The sequence below is a fragment of the Falco punctatus genome (assembly GCF_963210335.1).
Source record: "Falco punctatus genome assembly, chromosome: 6".
In the NCBI taxonomy this organism is placed as follows: Eukaryota; Metazoa; Chordata; class Aves; order Falconiformes; family Falconidae; genus Falco; species Falco punctatus.
In genome coordinates this window covers 53,310,700-53,326,771 of record NC_137585.1, presented here as the reverse complement: position 1 = coordinate 53,326,771, position 16,072 = coordinate 53,310,700, and the positions used below count along the sequence as shown (strand labels likewise).

The following is a 16,072-nucleotide window of genomic DNA, read 5'->3' as shown; positions in this document are numbered from 1 at the left end:
GTAGGTTACGTTACCTGGTCTCTAGCTCGGGCTGGATCTAATCCCGCGGCCGCCGCCGGCTCCTCTCCCTGCCGCGGGGGTGAGTGGGGTAATTAATTTATTTATTTCCCATGAGGTGTCCTCGGCAGCGGGGCAGCGGAGCAGCGGCAGGGAGGGAGGCCCGGGTGCTGCTGCGGGGCCGACGGGGCACCGCTGTCCCGGGGGTGCTGCCGGGGAGCGGCCGAGGCGCTTCAGCACCGGCGCGGGGGGGCGGGAGCTGCGGAGGAGCCGCCTCCCGGGCTGCCCAACCCGGCTCCGCGGGGCCGGCGGGGGCGCGGCGCCCGGCCCGGGGAGACGGAGCCAGCGCGGCAGGGGGGACGCACCGCGGCGGGCAGCACCGGACCCCCGCGCCCGCCGGGGCGAGCCGTGAGCCCTCCCCACCCGGCCGCCTGCCCGGGGCCGCCGCCGAGCCCCCTCGCCCGTAGGCGCGGCCGGGGCTGTGCGCGCTCCCCGGGCAGTGAGGGGCGCGGAGCCCCCCGCCGGTGCGTGCCGCGCCCTCCGCCTCGCTGCCGGCGGCGCAGGACGCGGCCAGCCCCCGGCCCCGGCCCCACCCCGTTCTCCTCCTCTTCGGCTCTGGGGATGCCAAGTATTGCGCATCACAGCGCTGTTTGCACTCGCTGTTCCGCGGAAAAAGTTATGGAAAGTCACATCAAAACGTTGCTGCTGTTGGGGGGGGGCGGGGGGAGTTAACAGAGACCTGTTTATGCTAGACGCGGCGCCTTCGTCTTCTGAAGCAGGAACAGAAATTTGGGCAGTTGGCAATCAGTTGTTGATTAAAAACTTGGTCACCAATTCCTTTGCCCCTTTTTTCTCTCCATTAAAAAAAATAAAAGTTACAGGAACTGTTTTGCGTCTGTCATGAACATCTTTATGAAAGTGGCCACTTAATTCTCCAGAAATTCTGTCCTTAAGGCTAAAATCCTGTAAGGAAAGAGATATAACGTAATCCTATAATCGCATGATTAAAGCCTTTGCCAACATGCCTATTCTCATGGGTAAAGGTTGCACATTATGTGCAACATTTAAAGTAGTGTGAGGAGGCCGGATTAATTACAGTTGTTGGCATTATGTCGCAAAACATGTACAAAAGTAAATGTGGTTATCATGTGATCTTATTTAAAAAAAAACAAAAACACTTTATTGCATGTGTTTCACTTAGCCAGAGCATTGAGGTTCTTTACAGACGTGTTTAGGAGCTGAACCTCCTTGTGTGTGAACAGGAGGAGGGAGAACTTGGGTTGTAGTTGACGATACTCCAGTTTTCTGAGCTGCTAGTGAAGGAAGGAAGGACTTGACAGGGTTTTCTGTTTATTTTCCATTAATAACATTTTAATCCCTTAGCTAGCATCAGCCATAATGAACAAACTTTTAAAAAAAATAATCTGGAAAGGAGCATGACATCCCTCAAAAAGCTGCAGTATGAGTGGCAATACCTATTACACATCAAAAAATCCATCCATAGAGGACTGCCATCTTGAAGCACAAGTTCGTAGAAATCAGGTTTCTTTGGCTCCGTTGTTTGTGAATCTGTTTGCTTTTATATGAGAAGTGTTAGGCATTATTCTGTTTCAAACTGTAATCATTAAACCAGGAGACACACCCAGAAATGTCAGTAATGTAACATTTTATCATTCCTTCTTGCTTTAGGATATTACTGTTATAATTTATGTATCATCTGCTTCCACTGCAAGTTCGTCAGATTCAAGAGAGAATACTGTGTCATATGTTAGTAAAGCAGCCAGGTCACTACAGTCTCTGGGCAGATTCTGGCACTGCAGTCACAAGGAGCAGCAAGTAGTAGACTGGTAGAGACAGGAAACATCTTTATTCCTGAAACAGACTGAAGAGTTTGGAGTTGTTTTCGTGACATCACATAAGCCAAGTAATAGTTACGTACCTGAGTGCAGGGACATTTTTAGGAGCAAACGTCCATGGTGACTGCCAGGGCAGCTCGTGAAAGTCACAGCTGCATTAATTTAGATGGTGGTGTCAGTCATCTCTTGTGCAAGTATGTGAAAGGAGCCTGTGTCCTGCATCCTCATGGTCACAGTGTATGGCCCAGCAGCAGGTTGTACTACAGGCTTTGGAAGACCAACAAGCACTCAAGGGGGACCAACTAAGCCGAGCGGAGGGAAGAGCAAACGAGCAGTGACTATTGGGCATGCAAGCAAAGGCAGCTTGGGTACAGACACCCATGGTCAAACACACTGTCACTTCCAGGTAGGCCTACAATTACAGGATAAAAAATGTGTAAATTAAGATGAAATCTGACGTAAGATCTTTCATAGAGAAGCTGCTAGAGCTGAAATCAAAGTTGTATACTTGGCATTACAGCCGGTGTTAAACTCTCTTCCATATTCAAGTACATTTGTATGCCCAGAGGAAAATCATAGCCTGTACAGGACATCAGTTACTGTAAAATGCAGAGCATGGGGTACATTGTCTTTTACACTGTAATATTACAGTTTACATACTAGTTTATAGAATGTTAGGAAAGTGACTTTCAAAGGGAGCTGAAAAATAAATACATGAAGATAGAAATGGTAACTGTTTTTCACTGCATGGTTCTATTTCCTCCACTGATGTGCCTTAACTAGAATAAATATAGATTTATATTTATATATAGCTCTATAAATATAATTTTATATAAATATATATTTTTTAATTTATAACTGTGTACAATATGTATTATAGACAACTTTTACATGGTGATATGTGTGATAAGGTATATCACAGTATTTTCTGTACTACATAGTACATGATGCACACCCATGTATAACTGCTACGTGCAGTACAAATGGATGTATTGTGTTTATATATAATAAATCTGTATTTATATTACTACTGCATACATTAACATATTTATATAGAAATAGCATATTATATTAACATATGTTAACCGTTATGAAGACATATATATTTTTTCTGTCTATACATATGGGCATCATGCAGCTTCTTTCCATACCTCTTTTTCAGAACACCCTCTTTAGAAAAGGTGTATGCATCTTAATTGACTTACTGTGACTGTGTGCTTCATCACGTTTCGCGTTTTCTAGCCCGAGGCGGAGCCTGAACATAGGCTAGCTGCAGTTATAACGGTGTGTGATTCTGGCCTACAGTCTGCACAAGTTCAGATACAGCTTGGTGTCTGCATTCTGCTTAAAGTCACTTGTCATGCAGTTTCATTTGAACCCAGAATTTTACAGGTCCTCTTCTAAGCTTCGATTTCTCTGCTGCTTTGCTGTCTATGTCTTCTAGTTGTAGAGTCTGGACCTAAAGGGTGTGTGTTTGTGATTGTGTGTCATTCTGGCCTACATAAGACTACATTCTGATTATGGTGTGGGTTTGGTTTTTTTTCCTGTGTTGATTTCTATTCCATAAATATGCTAATAAAACTTCTCTCATGTCCATATGCAGGCTGGTGTGGTGTGCATGCTCCTCATCTCCAGCAAATACAGAGTATTATCATCAAAATTATATTGATATATAATTTTTATAAATAACTAATGTAGGCTTTATATCAACAACTAATCGTTCTCAGCCTGTGTCTCCACCCTCATTCATACACACCAATAGCTCTGTTGGTAGCATAAAACTTTAATCCTAGTTCTGTTAGTGAAAGAGATAGGTCTACTTCAATTTTTGTGATAAAATTCATATAAATATTAGACTGTAGAATTCTAATGATAAAACATAGCCAAAGCATGTCTTTCTATTGATATCAGTTTTCTCTATAAGCATCAACCATGTCTATTCCAGCCCCAATAAAATTCTTTTCTTTTACAGCTCCCGGGGACACAGAACACGGCACATTGTAACTACAGCAATAGACTTGACTGCAAAAGATCTCTATCAGGCATCACAGAGAATCTGAGGCAGCTGGCAGTTATCAGCTGAAGCAGGTAGTCAGTAGAAGTGTAGAAGATAAATAGATAATAGAAAAGCAATCTGGAAACCTGGGAGAGATAATAAACCTCTCTTCTAGAGGGGAGGTAACAACTCAGGTAGGTCACTGATGAACTCAACTTCCAGAGCAGTGCTGTGTCTAATACTGCTGAAAATACAGTAGCAGTTCATGCCTATCGGCTCTGAAGTAGTATTCAAGGTGTTGTTGGAAATGCAGTTTGACATATTCAGTTATAGAAATCACTATTGCAGTAGAATGAAGAAGGATCATGCTGCTGAAAGACAGGAGCACCATGACCCTTCATGAAATCACAGTTACCAGAATGGAAAACTAGTTACACCCACTTCGTATCCTCCATGCTGCCATGTCTATAATGCCACCACAACCATCATGTAGTATTCCTGCCATACTGAGCATAGTCCTCGTGTTTTCTTTTTTGTGTAATTTCTACTTAAAATAATTGAACCATTCTGCTTTCCCTGCCATGAGCACAGAGAGGGAAAGACCCATGTCTATGAGGAAAAGAATGCAATGGTTTTAGTATCTATATACTAAAACAGTCCTACAAAACACCTTTCTGTTCAAGTCACTCTTATAATTCTCGAATTCCTGGCTATGGAAAGTGTGAAACCTTGCATGAACATGCAAGGAAACTCATACCATGTGATAACTTCAGCTGGGTTCTGATCTTGTAGGACTATATTGGTGGTAAGGAGATAGCATCAGGAAGTATTTCTGTGAGAATGGGCACAGAAAAGTCTATCAGTGCCATCTTTCCACCAGAGGAGTGCTCAAATTACTCCACTGACATCTGTCTTTATTTTGTTAAACCATTCAGGTGGACCACAGGAAGTAGCTGATGTCAGTGTAATGAGAATTCCTGTGGAGCGGAACACAAAAAAAAACACAAACAAACAAGAAAAAAAAAGGAATAAATACTTCTGCTGCTCAGTTTGCTTTGAAAGATGCTTTAATGCTTTAAAAAATATCTGTCTGTACCAAAAGAGTTACACTGAAAGAGCATAAAGCAAGACATGTGTCAAATACTTTCAGAATATTAGTTATCACTGTCAAATAAAGTCCTAACCAGGAAAGAAAAATACAAAATTCACAAAACTCATTAACAAAATTTCGATGTGTCCATGTTACTGGTTGCATAAATAATGTGAGTCCTTTGAACAGTCTCTGTAGTTCTTAAAAAGTAACTGTTGTACGTGTTTTATTTGTTATGTATTGGTTTAATATTTGTTTTACTATGCCACTGGGCATGAATTACTCGTGCGTCTCTGTAGATTCTGATTCTAAGTGATTGCTGAGGGTGTTTTTCCTTTCATATCTCATTCTATGACTGCTAAAATTAGAAAAGATCAAAGTTTACATACATGACAGCTTACGTACATGAAAAGTTTAAAATGGCCATTTGCTGTTTTGAGGCCTGATTCATCTTTCCATTGTGCCAGTATAATTCAAATGATAGACTCTGGGCCAATTTCTCAGTTTAAATGTTACACAACTTGTTAGAACAAGTAAATTACTACCGTTGTGTTATAAATTATGCCTAACTTAATTAGATTACAAACTTCTTAGGCAGCAGGAGAATTTCCTTTTCTGACTTAGGTATTTTTATTTGTTCTCAAAAGAAGATGAAGGAGAAATGGCCAAAAAATTGCTTATTAGATAAAATTCTAGAGTATGCCTTAATACATATGCCTTAATATATGTCCTGTATATTAGTAATTATCAACTAACAAGATGCTGAGAACATGTTGTCCTAAACAGTGCAAATAATACTTAAGATAATATATGGAGCCAGAAGTAAGAAACCATCAATCGCAGGGAAGCATCCTTGTAATCAGGATAGAAACAGATCTTTTATACTTTTTTCTCCCTCTGATGAAGCCTTTGAATATTTCAGTCTTTTGCTATGCTGTGATCCAGATTCAACAGGAAAAGTGGTGAATAAATAGTTCAACTCAGCCTGAGGCTACATAACTCTGTGATTCAGGTACTGCTATAGGAGGTCTAAATAGAGAGAGGTCTTTGCATGTGTTTCTGGTCAAGTTCCCTAACTGTGCATGGAAGGAGGCATCCTTCATTATCTGGTTGTGCTCAAAAATTAATTTAGTGCTCTGAATCTCAGGGGATGAAGGTGTTTGTTCTACATAGAAACATAAGCTAAATAACTGTTCAAACTTCATAGCTGAGTGTTCCCAAAGATATTTGCTGTGCCGTCAGTGGAAAGGAGAAGGCTTCCTCCTTAAAGCTTCCGAATTCACTCATGGACACACTTAACCCACTGATTATATGTGAGATGGGATGCCTAAGGAACTACATCCGAATCATCCTGCAGGTATAATAATTTAAATAAGGCCTTTAAGAGTAGATTGGTTTGCAGAAACATTAAGCGTCAATGAGCACACTCTGATGGGATCACATTCTGCACTCAGGTGACATGAAAACCCAACTCCTGAGTTGGTTTACAGAATGTCATGAACATTTTGAATGCTGTGAGTGTATTGAATGTACAATTCATCTTCAGTACCTTCATTTGTTATGCATTGTGTTGAAAGCACTGGACTATATGATCAGAGTCATACATGAAAAGCTTTTACTTCTTGCTTTATGTCTTCTTATTAAAATCATGATTTACTTTGCAACTCTCCTCTGGGATAGTCATGTTTTCCCAAAGTGGGTAAAACCTAAGAAATAGAAGTATGTTTGGATTACTAGTGCTTTGCATGCTTCAGAGCTGTAAAAATCCTCAAAATGTCATGTATTTACTTGCTTTACTGATTAGGTCAAAGATGTAGATTGTCAAGCTAAAGGTATTATAAAAGATTTCATATGTAGCCATATGTTTAAGTTTTGGGGGCTATATACCCAACATGCCCTTCTTCCAACACACAAATTGAGACTGGGAGACTTTTGAAGATGAAACCACGTGACACGTGTGTGGTTCCTCAGGAAAGTATGAGGAAGCAGAAGTCAACTCTATTTATGGGGAAGGCTTCAGACTGTTAACTCAAACCCTGTTTTCCCCAGCAGATATGTGGCATGGCAGCTATGTGTTTGCACATGCTTTTTTGGTGACTCTCTTATTCTGTAACAATTAGGACTGCTGGAGCTTCTGCTAGTGCCCTGGGATCACACTGTTCTGATTTACTTATTCCACAAATTCAGTAATAAAAATTTATTTCCCATGTTTCCATTTTATTGTCAGTCATTGTCTTATTGCCAGTAATGTCTTTGGATACACAGGTATGATATCCTTTATTGAAATATCCACTTCTTATCAAATGGCTTCAATTCTACAGCAGTTTATTGTAGTCTAGGGTGAGACTTCAGTGGAGATTAAGATGCCTTAGACATCTATATGGAAAAGCTCAAGTGTAAGCTATACTTATAAACTCCTGTTCTAGACAACAGTTGATGCAAGCTGGGGAGCCTACTCAGTGCCTCGGCAGCTGACGAGCTGTTTTGCGTATGTTTCAGAATGAGATGAGTTGTTCTCTAGGCTCCATCTGAACTCAGAGCAAAATTATGGCATCTTGTAAAATGTACTGTAATTTTCTGTCTCTTACAGTTCTCTATATGACGCAACTCCCAGAAACTGGAAAAATATTCTACTGTAATCATTAAATTTCTGACAAAAATAGTGTGAAGAACTTTCTTGAGTTTCTTCCAAAGATAAATTAGAATTCTGTGAAATTGTCAAATCTTCTCTTGTCATTGGCTGTGACTGCACATCATACACCTCTAAACTGGTAATGCTTATTTGGCCAAGTAAAAGCAATCTTGGGTAATTTTTATGTTCCTTTATGCTGAAAATGTGTATCAATGTGATGATGTCAGTTCTTGAATCTCTAAGGCTTGTTCAATACTTTTAAGATATTAACAGGATTATTTGAGTTGGTAGCCTGTATTTGTTGATGCAGAAGGTTATTCTGAATTTGGTGTCTGAGTGTCTTTCTCACCTGTTCCATGTGAATAAAATATTTTCCTGTAAACATAGTTTTTTGTTTCCTTTGCAGTGATTGTATATATCATGAAAGGGAAGTAATTTCTGCCTTAGCCTAAAGATTTTTACTTCTCATAGCACCAACAACCGGTATTGGTTTAGAGCATTGGGTTAATCTGAAGTTCAGCAGCTGATATACCAGAGAGAAGGTTTGAATCCAACCATCAAGTAAAAACAGAAAGCAATAGCAAAGGACACAATTCAAGGTATGGTTGGACTAAGGTTACACAGGGTGGCTACTGACCCAGGACAGCTACAGAGACAGAGCCTAGACAGCTGCAGGGCAGTGGCAGCCAGCCAGCATTCCTGAACAGATGAAGATGAAGCCAAAAAGAGGAGGACTTAAATCTCAGATATAAGCTGCTCTAATACAGAACAAACAAGCTATATAAGAACCTTATATACTGTGACAAGAATTGCAACAGCTAGTTGGAAACAAAGTCCTTGAAGCTGCTTGTGCAACTTTTCAAACAGAAATTCTCATAACCAAAGTATTTAAAAAATAGTATCTTTTGAGACATATTTAATTCTAAAAAATTTATACAATAGGTACATAACAATCTGTGCCCTCAAATACATAATATACAGAGTTATTAAAGAAAGGCCATGCCTTCACAGGCATGTTTCAGTTTATGCAAAAATAATCCTAGTTATCATTCTTTGGCTGGGAACTAGGATTTGTGAGCTCAGGTATATTGCTTTTAGTATCCCAACTAGCTCCCTTGTCATGATGGTATACTCTGTCTGGTGTACTTCAATTGTTCTTTGAACCTATTTACAAAAGGCCTGTTTCTCTCTGAAGGTACATTTTTCAGATATAATCTATGAGCTGTGCGCATCTCCACTGGCTAAAAAGGTTACTTTTCCTATCCTATTTATAAAGCATATTATTGCTTCACAAAATAGTTGCAGACCCTGACCCAAAGGCCTAGCAATTGAAAACCAGACAATTAAACAGAAAGGAGGGGAAGAAATACAGTACAAAAAGATCTCTGCAGAGGATGCACAGCCGTCTGCAACTAACTCTCCCCATTATTCTGTGTAAGACATACTCAGGTAGGTGGGATTGGCCATGGATACAGATGATATCAAAACCAGTCCTCCAAATCTTTTCAATTTTCCATTATGAAAATATGCTATAGACCTCTGGTATCCAACATGAAAAGCCCTTACATACTTTTTTATGTCAATAGAATTTTTTTCATTAAATTTTAAATCATGTGTGCTGTACGTTGTGTGTATTTTTTTCCCCCTATTAAACCCAAAAATCTTTCCTGATAAGGATACCCTTTCTGAAAGTACTTCTTAAAATAGACTAGCTTGATGCTGTGGACAGCACTTTGACACTGATGAAAACCAGGGAGATGCAAACAAATGCAAGTCTGGAAGTGGTGCCTGTATACTTCAGAAATGGTTTGACTCATTAGTAGATGAATAGGTTGCACAGAGAGCTGGATCTTTGAAAGAAGTCAGTGAATTAAGGGCAGACTATTACCCTGTAGCTCCCATTAGCTTGCACATTAACCAGATAGATCTACAGATATTTCTGTCCCATACAAATTGCTGGAACAATGGATATAGGTTTTTTTATAAAAGCAGCATGGCCATAAAATGGAATGTAGGAACATTTTACAGTTACTGCAGTTAGAATGGCCAAAGCCTTTGAATACAGCTCTGTCAGGATTTTTATTCTCAAGAGCCTACCTATTCACAGATCTGAGGTAGCTGAACATCACAGAGTCAGGTTTCCTGGTATGGTTATTTTTTGCTCAGTAATAATTCATAAAACCATTTAACAACTTTAATGTAAAAACATTTTTTTACATTTGATAAAAACTGTGTCTGATCTTGGCTGAGGGCAGAAGAATGGGTACAATGACCTGTCATCTATGATCGCAAGCCACTGTGCCTATCCTTTATCTTTCAAACAGGTATCTGTTGTGATGACAGATACAGTGAAATACAGCAGTCCCTTTCAAAGGGCTTGTAGTGTTCTGTGTGTGCAGGAAGGTCATAGGAAAGGCCAGCAAGGTCCCAGACACTGCACATTGAAGAGTTCAGTTGGCGGGGGGGGGGTGGGGGGGGGGGTGGAGCATTTTGAATTTCAGTTATTTTGTGTGAGATTCATATGACCAAATGGGACTTTTGGAATGTAGCAGCTACATTAGAGCTAAGCATCTAGGCTACCCTTATTCTCAGTGGTTAGAACTAGGCATCTGAAGGACACAATTTAATCAAAAAAAGTCTAAAATAAGTCAGTGGAATTGTGTTCTAGAACTGCCCATTTGTCTCTATTGACTACAAAGACAACCCAGGGTATTAGTACAGGTATAAACACTTGCAGTTTAAAAAATCTAAAGTTAAGTCAAAATTACTTCCATCCTAACTTTTCCCTTGTTTGCATATTGCCACCCTTTTTCAGGGAAAAAACGATCAGTGGACTCAAAACAGATTTATCATAGTGCCTTTAGCTGATTTTTGACTGCTCAATAGTTCATTATATTCACTCTGTGTCCTATATATAGTACAATGACTTATCACAGCCTTCCAATTGTGGCTGATAGTTCTGCACTAGATAACCACATTGTTAGTTAAGCTGAAGAAAATAAAAACAAAGAGCCATTAAGTTATACATGAGAACTTATGAATTTTCAGAGCAATGGACTTTCTCCTGTAGTCCCCAACACTGAACAATGACAAAGATGGTGAAGACATGGATTGTGTTGGCTTTCCCGATTTTACTTTAGACATAGTAAGAGAAATTTCATCCCGATTCAGCTTTCCCATCAACATATGCCCCTAAACATAAAGATTTAAAACTTTGTTGGTCAGTTCACTATGCTTTAACTGCAGGTTACTACTTTTATGTACTCCATATGGGCTATTACTTGAAAAGCATGCTTTGAATAGACTCTGTAGTGTAGATGCAGTAACAACGGAAGCCAAAAAAAGACACAATTTTGCTGCAGTTGTATTTTGTGTAAGGTACAAAGAGTCTACTTACAGATGGCTTGAACCCCCATAAAGATCTGCAGGAGCAGGAGCGTTTTATGCATTTACAAGTCCAAAGCTACAGCTAATGAACCCAGGCCAGCAACGCTGCTACCAAAGACCTGCACATAGCTGGCAGCCAATCTGTGATACTCGTGGAGAAGACAGTTTTCTCCTGCATGCAACATCTCTTTGCCAAGTGTATTCAGACTTGGCACAGGTGGAAATATTTCATGCTCAACTATGTTCTGCTTTGATAGGAAATATTGGTATTTCATGAGGTTTTTTTCTCCCACATATGAAAACTATATTCTCTGCTTCTTACAGCCTTCATCAAATATTTAGCTAACCATAGTTATAAAAATAAGTAAAAGAAGTAATATTCATTAAAAAAACCCCCAAACTACCAGTCTTCTTGTAGTGATACTGATTATTTAGAATTATCAAACAAAATAAAGCATGATTTTCAAAGGAGGCCAAATTGGATTTACATGTAATGAATTCAATTTCCATTTATTTCTCAGTGAGAATTTTTAAAGGAAAGATAGAAAAATTATAGATAATTGTTTTGAGCAAGAACAATGAGACTGATTCGTTGTTTATAAACCAACATTCATGTTTTGTTATGCATATATGACTATACAATTAATTTTGCATCTTAAAGAACTGTGCTTCTTTACTTCTTTGTTGTACATTCCTGTCAATACCCTAAATGAAAGAGGTGAAGAGAAACTGGCTTAAAAAAATAAGAAAAAAAATTAATAAACCACAAGCAGGCATCCCCCCTCAAAAAAAAAAAAAACTACCAAAAATTCTGATGGGGAAAAGTTCTCTCTATAGTGGGATAGTATTAGGGGTAATTTATTGCTGTCTGTCTGTGTGTTTCACTTCGGTGGTGTTATGGTAATGTTTTTATTGTGAATGAAGTCAGAAGTGCCCAGATTAGCAAACGAGTGCTTTTCTAAATCTTGATAATGAAAGATCAATAATCGATTCTAAAATTACTTGTGACAGATCTCAGCAATAAAAAAGGAATATACTTTTCAATTTACTTGTGTACTTCAGCACATTTATGTCAATGAGAAACTGATTATGTTTTAAGGCTGTGCAAAGAATTGATTTTTTAGTTTAGCTTCTAAATTAAGCAATAGAAATTGTTTTTATTCTGAGAAGCCAGCGTTTTGGTTTTTGTTTTGCTTGTGCGTTTTTTTTTTTTTTACTTTAGATCCCAGACCAATGAAAAAAAAAATCAATCAGTCTGATATCAAAGTATTCTGTGGCCTTATGCAAACCATTTTTTTGGAACGCAGGTAAGAAGAAGCAAAGGTGAAGATGGACCAGACTCAGACAAAGCTGCTGGAGAAAACCACACATTTTTTTCTATTGGAGTGTTAGACTGTCCACCTGCATTGTGCAGTTTAGGTTTAGTTTTCAGTTCACCTTAGGGGAATTAAATCTTAAGGAAATAAACTCCTCTAATCCTAACTGCTAAGCTGTGAATGGTTTTGTAAGGAAAAGAAAAATTCTAGAAATAACAGAAGTCTTATCTTCTCTCTTTTGTGCATTACTCTTAGAATATCTACAGCCTTGGAAGAAGGTATTAATTTAACCTATGAAATAAACTGTTTCAGATTCCTACCCTCAATCAGAAAGAGAACAGATCTGAGTTCAGACAAGCACCATAACAGGTGTTATGTGAAGCATGCAATGCCTAGGAAATTTGTGGGTAGGATATCCCTGTGTTGGAGGTACTCCGTTTTGTGTAAATCATCACCATTGAGTCAGATAGAGCAAGAGCTTGATAGTATTGGGTTCAGAAAACCTTTCAAGAGCCACAGGATTTAAAACACTAATATAAAACAACACAGTAAAACAGGGGTCCGGTGCGCGGATGCAGTGGCAGGCAGTCATCTGCGGCTGCTTGGTTCCCCCCCAACCCTCGGTGCGGGAGGAGTATTTACCGGGGGCCAGATTGAGGACCCTGGGGGGGCTGTATCCGGCCCGTGGGCCGTAGTTGGAGGACCCCTGCAGTAAAAGGTAAATCTGATCTCCCATTTCTGCTTTGTACTCTGAAATTAGGATGCTAACCTAGGATCTAGGAAAAAGCTGGGAATTTAAGCAGGGACTGCCAAATTTTGCATGAATGTCAGGCGCACTAGATTAAGCAGGCGTAATGATAGTTCTACATTTGTGTGTAATGAAATTTTCAAAATTCTGGTAATGAGCACATTTGGCTTGCACTCACATCATTTTCAAGTGACTGAAAATGCATTTTTTGAGGAATTTATACTTTGTCAAATCATCATCAACATCATCATTATCTCTACTCATCTCTGCTCATCTGACAAAAGCCATAGCTGCAGTCCTTCAATGGGTTGTGATGGAACAAAATTAAGGGATACCATTGGGAACCCTTAGCACAATAAGGGTGTTTGGTATGGCATAGGTTTCATTTTGCATCATGTCACTAAACTACTGCAGTTACAGGAAAGGGGAGAAGAACTATTTCTAGTTTCTCAAGTGCACCAAACGTTGGAGTTACAGAATTAAATTGTTTGACTTAAAAAATTGAAATGCATAAATGCAGATTCAGGAAAAAATGTTAAGATGCTGATGTATTGCAAATTTGGAACATGACTGTAGAACAAGGGCAATTTAGCAGTATGGCAGTCACTCCCTCTAGTCCTCTGCTCATGGGGTCTAGTGACTTCCCTGACTTTATTTTTGACAGACTTTGATTTCTTTGTCATGTCTCTCAGTGTGTTTCAGAATTACAACAGATGCTATTTCCTGCTACATTAGCACCTACTTAATACAAAACTCTTCCTCTCCATGTGCCACCTACACTTACAGGCATGCACTCAGAAAATTAAGAATAGGTGGTTTTGCATAACCTGATGGTTTAAAACTTTGTAGATAAAGTAAGAGTCTTGATTAAATCAAAATGGGTAAGGGAAACAAGAGGTCATTTTAACCTATAATGTTATAAAAATTTTTTTTTGAAACAACAATAATGTAATTTTTTTATTTTTTTTTAAGTAAAGGAACTCTTGGTTGTGCAGTTTTAAGGTTTCTAGGAAAGTCAGGAAAATTTCTTACTGTGAACCTAAACTTTTGTTGAGAGGAAGTGTGCATATATAGCACCATCAGATGTTTGGTTTTTATACATCTCAGAAACAGTATTTTAAAGCATATCTTTGGCAATCAGGTTAAGTCTTCTGCTATTGCTGTCTATGTTGTTACAATAATTTTGAGGCTTAGGCATCTATATTAACATAAACTTTTCTTCCCAGAGTTCCTCAATGTTTTCTTTCCACACTCCCTTGCTTCAGACAGATGCATTTTGGAACTTCTCCTCTCTGATAAGTGTCATGATCTCTTTATACTCAAATGGGATACAATATCAACCATGTCCAAGGTTTCGGTTCATTCGCTCCTTATTGACATATTTATCTTTATCTTATTTTGACAAAGTTCTTTTTACATTAAGCTCTGACCTACCTTTTTGAAGACGTCTTCTTTTTCTTTTTTTCAAGCTGCAAGCTGCTTCCTTAATTAATTGACCCATTAGCTACTTATTGACTCATGAAAGGATAAAACTTATTCATTCAAAGAACTCAGGATGTGAATTTGAGAGTGAAATATTTTCCTTCACTGCGCTATGTAGTTAGATCAACCTGACCATTATTAAGTGTACTGATACAATCACCTTCATTAATTTATCAAGTTTATACTGGTTCTTGATTGAGGCTATTCACAACAGTAGTCAACCTTTGATTTAATTATATTCTTGAGGTGACTCAAGCACAAAACTTGTTTGGAAGCACACAGTAAAAATTATGCCAAAACCAAGTAGCTATTCCCTTCAAAGCTGGTGATGCTTTGCTGCCTTCAGAGGCCAGGAAGATTCCCTCACAGCACTTTTTTTTTCCCTTCATCTTCCTTTGCAAACCAAGAACATAATTCTGATCTCCTTCAGCACTGAGTTTTAGATTCGCTGCAGCTATTCTAATTCAGATAGTAGCCTTTATATTAATTTGATGGAGCAAGGTCTGTTGCTAAGACTTTTCAAAATTATTTTCCATGATGCTCTTAGACTGAATTTTGGGTTCACTGCTTTCCATACCTGAAACAGATCAAATATCTAAATCTCAGAAAGCACCTGCTCTTCTGTGACTTCTGCACATCAGACAGTCTCATTAACTGGCAACACAGATTCAATCTATGCCCAGCCACAACTGCTTCCTTCAGAAACCATGGCTGGGAAGAGATGTGATTACTGTTGTGCATGTACTTGGCATGTTGTTTAAAGGTTGGAACAATCAGGTGGAAAGCAATATGCCTGTGTTTTAATCACTGCTCCCTAGATAATTTATGCACATGAAATTCAGTTTGGGATTAAAACAAAATAATAATAGTAACAACAACAGAAATTATTCACCTGGTATGGAGAGATCCAACCCTAAATTTTCTAACTGGATGCTTTGGGTATCACTGTCAGCCCCAAGCTAAGCTATAGACTTGTTGTGAGGGCATTTGCTTGAGATGTGAAAGCTGTGGATTCAGGTTTGTTGGAGTTGAAGGGAAATAAATAATTCTTTGCAATATATTTCTAAAGTGGGCTACATTCAATGGTAGGTAGTATCAGGCGTGTTTTAAAAAAGGTGAGCCCTGTTTGTTTGTGCATTTAGCCTAAGGAAAGGACTTAGCACCTGAATCCAAAATGCTTAGGAAGCCTCTTTAGATTTTTTTTTTTTTTAATTAATTAAAAAATGATCAGTCAAACATACCTGTTAACCTTCCTTTAGCCTTTTCAGACTTCTAGACTCCTCCAGATTTCCATGCTGAGAATGCATGACCTATAAATAGCTAAAACTTGCAAGGTTCAGTAACTTTCTGCATCACCAATAGCACTGACTGGAGTCCCCACCGCAGCAACAAGTGGTGACACCTGTATTTGTAAACAGCCAGGGAACGCTCTTCAGCTCTAAGGCCAACTGACACAGAATGGCCACATCTGTGCAATATTCTTGACCTTGAACCTGTGCCTGGGATGGTATCCTTGGACACATAGTTATAACGACTTCTCATTTTCTTTATTTTTTAGTTAATATGCT

The 16,072-nt window shown here is 39.0% G+C and overlaps 1 protein-coding gene and 1 long non-coding RNA gene across 2 annotated transcripts in view; one reads left to right on the top strand and one right to left on the bottom strand.

Annotated features, from left to right (window-relative positions):
- The window catches only part of SLC16A7 (solute carrier family 16 member 7), an 81,250-nt gene extending 77,419 nt beyond the window's left edge, over positions 1-3,831 (bottom strand). Inside the window, exon 1 of the mRNA XM_080390781.1 lies at positions 15-3,831. The gene's annotated coding sequence lies outside the window, so the exon portion shown is untranslated. The remainder of the gene's footprint in view (positions 1-14) is intronic.
- Positions 1-15,702, top strand: part of LOC308065156 — a 64,296-nt gene extending 48,594 nt beyond the window's left edge. The window contains exon 2 of the long non-coding RNA XR_013928686.1: positions 3,826-15,702. This is a non-coding gene — a long non-coding RNA (uncharacterized lncRNA). The remainder of the gene's footprint in view (positions 1-3,825) is intronic.
- The last annotated feature ends 370 nt before the right edge of the window (positions 15,703-16,072 follow it).